Source organism: Rattus norvegicus, chromosome X (genome assembly GCF_021556685.1).
Source record: "Rattus norvegicus strain SHRSP/BbbUtx chromosome X, alternate assembly SHRSP_T2T, whole genome shotgun sequence".
In the NCBI taxonomy this organism is placed as follows: Eukaryota; Metazoa; Chordata; class Mammalia; order Rodentia; family Muridae; genus Rattus; species Rattus norvegicus.
The window spans coordinates 76,483,475-76,494,253 of record NC_141554.1 but is presented as its reverse complement, the minus strand read 5'-3'; the positions used below and the strand labels follow the sequence as shown (position 1 = coordinate 76,494,253).

General features: G+C 42.0%; 1 non-coding gene across 1 annotated transcript; it reads left to right on the top strand.

The window, feature by feature from the left end:
* The first annotated feature begins 7,345 nt into the window (after positions 1 to 7,345).
* Positions 7,346 to 7,450, top strand: LOC120099412 (U6 spliceosomal RNA). Its single transcript, XR_015647267.1, has one exon. It is a non-coding gene; the product is annotated as a U6 spliceosomal RNA (small nuclear RNA).
* The last annotated feature ends 3,329 nt before the right edge of the window (positions 7,451 to 10,779 follow it).

Below are 10,779 nucleotides of genomic sequence, written 5' to 3'. Positions count from 1 at the left end.
AGCTTTCAAGATATTTAAAGCTTTAATTGTGAGACACTTTGTTTAAGTATCAATGCCCATTTCATTTGTCTTTCTTCAAACGAATGAAAATGACCACTATACATATGTTATTACTAGAATGCATATCTTTTACCTTTTGAAGGTAGAAAGTAATACTCCAAAATATTTAATAAAATATTTTGAGGACGGATGCTGGTATTGCTTAGTATTATAGAAAGCTGCTAACTGATAACATTGAGTACCTACCAAAACCAGTTGACTGGGGTTGGGGATTTAGCTCAGTGGTAGAGCGCTTGACTAGCAAGCGCAAGGCCCTGGGTTCGGGCCCCAGCTCCGGAAAAACAAAACAAAACAAAACAAAAAAACCAACAAGTTGACTGTGAGAAGATAGCATTTCTAGGATGTACAGGAGTCAAAACAAACAAACACCCTCCCTTTCCCTCTCCCAGAAGCTGTCAACTCTAGTGCTGCCTTATGCCTGGAATGTTGACTAATGCAAGCATAGTCAGGCACCCATAGGTGCTTTGAATTCCCAAATGCAGCAGTTCCGTCCAGAAGGCGCTGTTCTGCTCCCATCCAGCTTTGCCTGTACATCACAAAGTCTTTCTGTTTCCTCTTCCGCCATGCTCACTGGTCCTTGGGGAGAGGAGACTGCTTTTGAAAATGAAGTTCATGAATCAACTTGAGGAGGCCCATTGAACTTGTAAAACCTTGGGCTCAATATTTGTCCTTGTTGTATGTTTTGTGGAGAAAGTTTTCTTGATGCTAAGAATCAATGGTGTCAGAGATAAATCCATAATCTGGGAACTGTTTACTGTACCTCTCTCCTTAGCATTTGGGGGATGTGGTTAGTAAATGTTTTATTATATGCTTTTCCTATTTTGTTTCTTGGAGTCATTTTGGCAGGAAAAAATAGTAATAAAATGAAAAGTGAGGTTTAAAAATATAAAGCAGCAATCAAAGGGAAATACTCACTTTAGAAATGAGTACATTCAAATATATTTGAGAAATCACTGCGTTAAAATTATATAAAATAAAGCCAAGTGGTGGTGGTGCACATCTTTAATTCTAACACACGGGAGGCAGAGGCAGAGAAGCAGAGAGGCAGGTGGATCTCTGAGAGTTCAAGGCCAGCCAGCTATACAAAGCAGGTTCTAGGATAGCCAGGGCTGTTACATAGAGAAACCCTGTCTCAAAAAAAAAAAAAAACCCACAAAAAAGACTAACCGGTCAACAATAAATAACAACAACAACAAATCCTGAATAAAATATCTATAAATCAATGTTAAAACACTAGTCAATGGGGTGGGAGAGGCAGTGTGAGTGTGGGGAGTACGCAAATGCCCAACAAAAATTTGCCACAATCAGTTGTTTATGTTTGTTTGGGGAAGGGGAGTCTCGGGTAGCTTGGGATATCTTGTTCAACTTATGCTCCTGCCTCCACCTGGCAGTATAAGCCTTCAGTAGCAAACATGGTCGGCTCCAGAATCCCCATATCCTAAGCTATGTAATGGAGCAAAGAGCCCACAAGATGGCGACATCGACAAGGGGCTAGATTAGGTAAAAGAGGAAGTTTGGACCCCTCTTTTCCGCAGGGAATATTTAAGACACAACTATAAACTGACCGATTTTCGAGGAACCATTAAAACAGTAACAGCCACTGAGAAAAAAGCTCAATGGAGATGAGAACATTGAAAATAGTAGAAACAGGGGGTTGGGGATTTAGCTCAGTGGTAGAGTGCTTGCCTACCAAGCGCAAGGCCCTGGGTTCGGTCCCCAGCTCCGGAAAAAAAAAAAAAAAGAAGATAGTAGAAACAGAGGCCTTCCCAATTCTTGTGGTTTGCAGTTGTTATTTGTTTTGTGAAAGTGAAATGGACATTTTTCGGTTGGGAAGCCAAAGTTATCTTTACCTTAGGAAAATCCACTTTTATAGTGGGTTATGGAATTCTCTGAATAAAAGGACCGGGACTGAAGGGCAAGCAAGAACAGTCAAAATTGTAACCAGAAGGAAAGAAAAAGTGCAGTGGAGTGAAGTTGGCTTTGTCATTGTCAATTCCAGCCTGAATTTTATGGCAGTCATAAGAGATTCCTTGATAAAAAGCAAAGCAAGCCAGAAAAATAATGGGAAAGTTCGCGAAAACTTTCTTGGTCCTTGCTCTACCTGTCTGGTGGAATGTAACAATGTTGGGGGAAGTAGTTTCTTTTTTCAGGAAGGCGAAAGATCTAAGAATAACTGGTCTGTTAGCTTCTACGCTTATCTGAGTGCTATCTGGAGATGCCTAAATCGGAGATCAAATAGCTGAGAGCAGCTTGGATAGCAGCGGTCAGAACTCTGGAAAGGGAAACAGCTGGCTGCTAAGTACTCATCCCTGCTGAATAAAGTAGTAATAGCCAAGTCCTTGAAAACACATGAGAGAGATTTGCAGAAAAATTAGGAGGTTTAAAAAGCACTGCACACACATGCGTTGATTTTGAAACTTCCTACAAAACCGCAAGGATCAAAAGTGCATGGAGGTGGATTTGAAGGCCAGCAGCTCTGCTCGCTGATGTAGTTTACTTGGAGTAGAGTGGGAAAATGTGGGCATAAAACCCTCGAATAATTGTGGCTATGTGTTTTGATTGTTTGGTGGGTCCCTGAAGATCAATTCAAGGCATTATGATTGGTCCACTTACATGAATTTCCTCAGGCGGACATTTAAAAAGTAATTATAGTGTCCCTATCTAGGTTATGACAACACAGTCGAAGCTGGCAAAAGGGATGCTTTGAGGTGAGGATGGGGAAGAGAGCCTTGAAATTTTGTTTCTACACATTCTGGGGGAAAACTACAAAGTCATCTTTGTGCCCATCACTCAAGTCACATTCTGGAGAAATAGGGAGGAAAAAAAGTCCTTAATCTGATTGTAACTGGCCTTCAGATTCAACACGGGCAGTAAAGTGATGTGCAAGGCAACGCTGAGAATGACCTGAATGGGCATTCAAAGTGTTTCAATGTACAGAGAGCCCATCTGTAGGTCTTAGGAGAGATTTCTTTGTCTCGCTCCTTTATTTTTATGTGTATTGACTGACTACCAGCATGTGCGCCCCCTGCATGGCCAGTAATGAGATTAGATGCTTGAGTCAGATCTCCTGGCGCTGGAGGTACAGCCAGCGGTGAGCTGCCATGTGGGACGTGAATCCAAGTCCTCTGTAAGATCAGCCAGTGCTCTTAGTCACTGATCTATCTCTTCAGCCCCCTTGTATCAAATCTTTAAGGAAATTCTATCAACTCTAGAATACAGTGGCCACACACAATGAAGAATGTAGATTTTATAAAAATCTACACCTTAAATTCCAGTGCAAACGAGCTCCAAGTTAATGAGCAGTGGGAGTGTGACAAATCTTTGGTATGGGACAAGCCCACACAGGGTGTGAACGTTCTATAGGTCTCAGAACTGAGTCTTCATTATGATGCCGGAGGCTATCTTTATCCAGCTCTGTTGAGTGAGTGACAGTTTGCCTGGGAACAGACCTGGTGATAATTATGTAACAAGGGGGAAATGGCTGTAGGTGCTGTAGCAAGTGACACAAATAAACTTGTTCATTCTTGGGGAAGGAGAGCAGGTGGTCAAAACTCTGAGGAAGAAAGGACAATCAATCTATTTCCCAATCCAATTTTGGATTATAAAATTTCAACTGTCAAGGTGTCAACCACAAATGACCAGGTTAGTAAACATATAGGAATGTAAGGTTTGTACATAGAAAAACAAACAGAGCCTCCCTGCTCATATGTAACAGATGTGCAGCTTGGTCCTCCAAGATGTGGGTTCTGAACAACTAGAGTGGGGGCTACCCCAAAAGCTATTGCCTGTACTTGGAGTATGTTCTTCAATCTGGGTTGCCTAGTCTGGCCTCAGTGGTAGAGGAAGCCCCTAGCCCAACAGAGACTTGATGTGCCAGGGTGGGGGGATACCCAGGGGCCCCCACCTGCTCAGAGGAGAAGGAGGGATGGGGGAAGGATTGTGGGAGAAGGTGACTGGGAGGGGGACAGTGAGCAGAATGTAAAGTAAATAAGCAAAAAATAAATAAATTAATTAAATTAAATTCAAAAGAAAAGAAAAATAGAAATGAATCAAAATTGTCTCCTGAAAATCCAGGAGATAGTCAAAGAGAGGTCTTGAGTGATAGTGTGATCTGACTGTATAACTCAGAACAGTACAAAGGCACAGCAGTAGAAAAGCAAGCTTCTCATTTGTAGGCCTCAGTCTTCAGAAGACTGTATCCTAGGGCAAAAACCTAGGGTTTCCTTGGAATGTGCTAAGGCTGGTGCTAGCCCGGTATCCCTTTGCAAAGATACTAGCTCTGAGAATTTTACCTAGACGGTTCCATTTTGCAGCCAGCCTGGAGCTAAACTCCAGCCAAACAAGGTCAGTGTTTGGTGTTTTGCTATTTGGTCACTAGGTGGCACTAGAAGCCCAGACTTTCTTAAAGCCATAGAAAGTAAGTGAGTGGCTTGGGTGGTAGATACACTGAGTGATTACAGTATTCTGTACTGCTCTATAGCTTAAAGGTAACTCTTATTAAAAGCATTTCAAATCAGACTGAATTAGCATGGATACATTTTTGGGCTGTTGGCACCATTCTATTTTGTTGACATGTTTCTTTCCCACTCTTAGGGAAACTCATGCCAACAGTCCGATAGCTTCTTGTCAGAGGTCCTTAATAAATATTAAAAGATTGAATTGAAACACAGTAAGTTGTAACACACACATTACACACACACGTATACATATACCTATATATATATACATATGTGTATATACATCTGTATAATGTGTGTGGTGTGTGTATAATGTGTTATTTATATATATATATATACAATATATTTCTAAGAAATTAAAGAATAAGAGGTCAAGAATTTATGAAGAAGTTGAGGAGACATGGGAGACTTTGATGGGAGAAGAAGGAAGAGAAATAATATGAATACAGCTCTCATAAATTCTCAAAAATAAATTTTAAAATTAAAAAAGAATTTAACCAGGGCCAGAGAGATGGCTCAGTGGTTAAGAACACTGACTGCTCTTCCAAGGTCCTGAGTTCAATTCCTAGCAACCACATAGTGGCTCACAACCATCTGAAATGAGATCTTCTGGTGTGTCTGAAGACAGCTACAGTGTACTCATACAAATAAAATAAACAAATCTTTTTAAAAAAGAATTTAACCACATACAATTACACTAGAAATAAAAGCAAAAAAGTTATAGGGAAAATTTACAAATACATTGAAATACAGCTTGCATAAATATCCAAAAAAATCAAAGAAGGGAAATTATAAAATACAAGGATGGATAAAAGCATCTCAAAGTGGGGTTGGGGATTTAGCTCAGCGGTAGTGATTGCCTAGCAAGCGCAAGGCCCTAGGTTCGATCCCCAGCTCCAGAAAAAAAAAAAGAAAAAAGCACCTCAAAGTAACAGCACATCAGAAGTTGCACAATGGAGTAATAGTTGTGGTGGGAAATTTATACTTGTAAATACTAACATAAAAGAAAGTTCAAAACACAATAAGAAAATATGGATGCACTACCTAAAGACTATACATGGACTGACCCTGGACTCTGACCTCATAGGTACCATTGAATATCCTAGTAAGATCACCAGTGTAAGGGGAAGCCCTGGGTCCTGCTAAGACTGAACCCCCAGTGAATGTGATTGTTGGGGGGAGGGTGGTAATGGGGGGAGGATGGGGAGGGGAACACCCATAAAGAAGGGGAGGGGGAGGATGGGGAGGGGAACACCCATAAAGAAGGGGAGGGGGAGGGGTTAGGGGGATGTTGGCCCGTAAACCGGGAAAGGGAATAACACTCGAAATGTAAATAAGAAATACTCAAGTTAATAAAAAAAATATATATCAAAAAAAGAAAATATGGATGCTATAAATCTGACCAAGAACCCACAACTTGGGAACTCAAAGACCCCTGGTGTGTTACCAGACAAAGCGTTTAACTCGTCTCTAAATACAGACCTCCAGCAGGAGAGATGGTTCAGTGGTTAGGAACACTGACTGCTCTTCCAGAGGTCCTGAGTTCAATTCCCAGCAACCACACAGTAGCTCATAGTACGTGGTGGCTCACAACTATTATAATAGGATCTGATTTCCTTTTTCATTGTCCATAGAACACATATACATTAAGTAAATAAACCAATAAATAAGTGATCTTTAAATACATACTTCTAGACCCATAGATTAGGGTAGCTCTCAGACCTCACCAGAGAAGCTTCTTTGTGCACTGACCAGGGCTCTAATGTGGAAACTAACAACTAGTCAAAGTGGGGAGAACAGTATCTGTAGAGTGTGTCTGTAGAGTGCACAGCCCCTCCCCCCCCTTTCTAAAAAAGATTTATTATTCTATATAAGTCCACTGTATCTGTCTTCAGACACACCAGAAGAGGGCGTCAGATCCCATTACAGATGGTTGTGAGCCACCCTGTGGTTTCTGGAATTGAACTCAGGACCTCTGGAAGAGCAGTCAGTGCTCCTAACCGCTGAGCCGTCTCTCCAGCCTCTAGAGTGCTCAGCCTTAAACAGGTGGGTTTGCACACATTTATGTGCAAAGCTCACAGAAAATCACAGAGGAGGGGAGCAGAAAGTTAACCATCCAGGCTGGGGGTGAAGCAACATTTCTGGCTGCTATAGGACTGGTGCTCAAGAACTCACAGAAGCTGCGATTGCTCACACAAATTCAAGCCATCCTCATTCCAATAGTGGGGGAGAGACTAAACCTTCAGCTGAGGATCTATTGGAAGTTTGTGTTGTGGTCCTCTGATAGGTCCATCAACTTGCAGTGGATGACCCTATACCCATGCATATATGGATGGGTGGTATATGTGGGACTCCATGTGTTATTAAAAACAAAGCACCACTGAAAAACCACCACACTAGACCAAAGCCATCATTTTTAGCATCACAAAAAGTGGGAGAAAACGAACAATTACTTTATCAGGGAAATAGCATTCACAAAATTACAATGCCTATTAAAGAGAACAGCCACTTGCTGATGAGTGAGCAAACAGCTCCTTCCAGCACACAGTGTGAGCATAGGAAAACATAAACCGACCTGTTCTTGGGAGGTCAGTTCGAATAAATTTAATAATAAAATAATTCAGGCTATCTCAGCTTAGGACTACCAATACACTTTCGTGACTTTTCTTCATAGGAATCCTAGAGCATATTTTTGGTGAAAAGTATCTTCATAGTCTGGTAGGGAATGGAACAGAAAGAGAAAAGAAAGCATTCTGAAACACTCTCAGAGCAGTGTGCTCTCCTAGCTCTTGCCTCAGATAAATGTGACTCATTAGAAGTTCAAGTAAGTGCTCACTTCTGCAGCACATATACTAAAATTGGAACGATTCAGAGTTAGCATGGTCCCTGAGCAAGGATGACGCGCATATTTTTTTTAAAAAGTTGAAGGATTTGAGCCCCTTAACCCTCAGGCTGACTCCTGAGCTCAAACATTGCCCCACCTTGGCTTTCATAAAACCCCAACTGACCTGCAGGGGAAAAAAAAAGAGCCCAATTCTAGCCCACCACAGTTCTGCCTAACCGACGGGGGCAAAAATTGTACAAGACCCAAGAAGAATCGCTGTGATGACCACAGTTCAGTGGTGTAGACACAGTTAACCAACACCCTGCTACCGTTAAGGTCTCCTGTAATATCTGAGAAATGCAGTAAGGTATCATACAACTCAGATCGAACCCGAGAAGGCTTTAGGGAAACCAAAACAAGAAATTAGGAAAACTAAAGACTCTTGGAAGATCCCCCAACTTCGGATTCCCTTGGCCGTATCAAACAGTGAACACGCGGTACAGCTCTCATTTCCAACCAGAGCAAAGACTGAATTTAAAGCTTACTAAAACACAAAGATCTCACAAAAAGACAGATCAGAACCAAACTCAGGTGCGGTAGACATCTGCAACGATTAGATGGAAAATCTAATTATGATGAACATGGTAAAAGTGCTAAAATAAAACAAAACAGTAGACAGTTTGGTTTCAGACCCTGGAACAAGGGACTGAGGTACTTATTTTACATATCAAAGCGGACCTGACCTGGCCTTCAGGTTCTTACAGCACTTGCGAGTCCCTACCTGGCATACCTCCGCCACAACCTTGAACTTTTCAGCCCAGGGGCTGGGCTGCCCTTCTCCTAGCCGTTCTTTCCTACTTAATCTAGACATTTTGCGCCCCACCCCACTTCTCTTTTCTCAGCGGTGCGTGTACCCTTTCTCCCTTTTTCTCCTGTCCCCTCTCCCCACGGCGACCCCACTGGCCTCAATTTTGAGGCCAGTGAACTCCCAGACAGCAGTTCCCCAATAAACCTACCTTTAATGTAATCTGGCTTGAATTGGCTCGTTTCACCGGCAGAGAAATCGTAGACAAGATGCTTAAAACCATAAACACAAAAGAACGACGCTCAGAATCAGTAGCATTAAGAGCTGAGCGCTCACGAAGATTTGGAAGGTAACATGCCAGAACAACAAAATGGGGTGTGAGAGGAAGGGATTTAGTTAGGGATTTAGCTGCTGATGCCTCTCCGTAATCCCCAAAGTTGGAAGGCTGAGGCAGGAGGATCAGGAGCTCAAAGGCAGCCTGGAATGCATAGGGAGAATCTCCCTTTAACAACAAAGGAAAAAACACTGCGAGACAAGCAGAATGTATCAGGAAACAACTGGAAATGGAATAAAAACATGAGATAATACCGAAAACCTAACAGGATGAAGCTAAAGCCGCGTGAAGATGGGGGTTACACATGCGCATTCCTAAGGAAGGAAGCTGGCTTAGATTCACCACCTGCAGGAAAACCTTGGCAGAAAACAGAAATGACAAAGATTAGAGCATAAATAAAATAGGAAATAGAAAAAAAATCAATAATGCTGTTTTTCTTGAAAAAGTTCTTTTTTAAAAGGTTTATTTATTATATCTAAGTATGCTGTAGCTATCTTCAGACACACACAGAAGAGGGCATCTAATCTCATGACAGATGGTTGTGAACCACCATGTGGTTGCTGGGATTTGAACTCAGGACCGACCTCTAGAAGAGCAGTCAGTGCTCTTAACCACCAAGCCATCTCTCCAGCCCCCTTGAAAAAAGTTTTTTAGGAAGCAGACAAAACTAAGCTACACCACTAACAAACTCAATGAAGATCACACTTACAAAAGGAGGCTTTACAATCAATGCTTGAAACCTCTCAAAAGCTGAAGTAGAAGGGATGCTTCCGACTCGTCTCATGATGCCAGAGTTGTCCTGATATGAATGCCAGAAAGAGATACAGAAGAAAGTTAAAATTTACAGCCCACACCCCTGATGATCAGGTCAGCATTGGTAACCCTAGTTTGATAGAATTTAAAGATCCAGTTGGGATTTACTCATGGAATGCGAGATTGATTCAACATACAAAAATCAATGAATGGGGCACACTATATTCCCATGATACAAGCAGAGCACAGTGAAGATCATCTTGACAGCATAAAAAACTACTTGAGAAACCCAGCATCCTCATGATTAAAAACTCTCAGTAAACCAGGAATAAGAGGAAGTTGTCTGAGTACATAAGGGCCATGTTTGAAAAGCTCCCAGCTAACATGGTCAATGGTGAAAATTTGAATGATGGGAGGAGAGAACCAACTCCCACAGGTTGTCCTCTGACCTCCACATGCACACTGTGGCATTCCAGAGCCCCTTGTCCTAGTTAGTTTTTTTGACATCTTGACACAAGCTACTATTAACTGGGAAGAGGAACCTCAATTAAGAACATATGCCCAAGACAGGCATAGGGGCAAATGCCTTTGATCTCACCACTTGGGAGGCAGAGGCAGGAGGATTGCTGTGAGTTCAAGGCCAGTCTGGTCTACATAGTGAGTTCTAGGACAGTCAGAGCTACATAACGAGACCCCGTGAAATGAAACAAAACAAGGGAAAAGAAAGGGGTGAGGGGGAGGAATGCTTCCATTGGAATTGGCCTCTGGTGCATTTTTCATGATTGATGATAGATGGGGGAGGACCCAGTCCGTGTGGGTGGAGCCATCACCTGGGCTGGTGGTCCTGGGTTCTATAAGAAAGCAGACTGAGCAAGCCATGATGAACAAGGCAGTAAGCAGCACTCTTCCACGGCTTCTGCATCAGCCTCTGACTCCGGGTACCTGCCCTGTTTCAGTTCCTGTCCTGACTTCCTTCAGTGATGGACTACAAACTGTCAGCTGGAATAAACCCTTTTCTCCCCACACCGATTATGCTGTTTATCCATCCCAGCAATCGAAACCTCAATTGAGACAGAGGTCAAACCAGTAAACTGCGTTCTTTCAAGTTCTCTGCATCAGTTCCTACTTCCAGGTTTCCATCTTGAGTTCCTACCCTGACTTCCCTCACTGAAGGATTACGCCCTGTGAGTTGTCAGATGAAATAAACCCTTTCCTTCCCAAATTGCCATTGGTCATGGTGTTTTGTCAGCTCAACAGAAGGCAAACTAAGATATCCATTCCCCAATAAGTAAATAAAAGTATTTTAAAAGTCAGTTAAACTTCTATGTATTAAAGAGAAATTTTGAAAAGGACAATTTAAAAATCCCATTCTTATAATACTGTCAAATGTGGTTGGACACTTAGAAATGAGATTAAGCAATGAGATGAGTGACAGTGGCAACTGAGAAACCATTAACGAGAGAAATTAAATCAGATGTAATTAAATGCAAAGGTAACCCTTTGTTCATCGGTGTTATAGATTTTAGCTTGTTTATTTGTTTTCCTT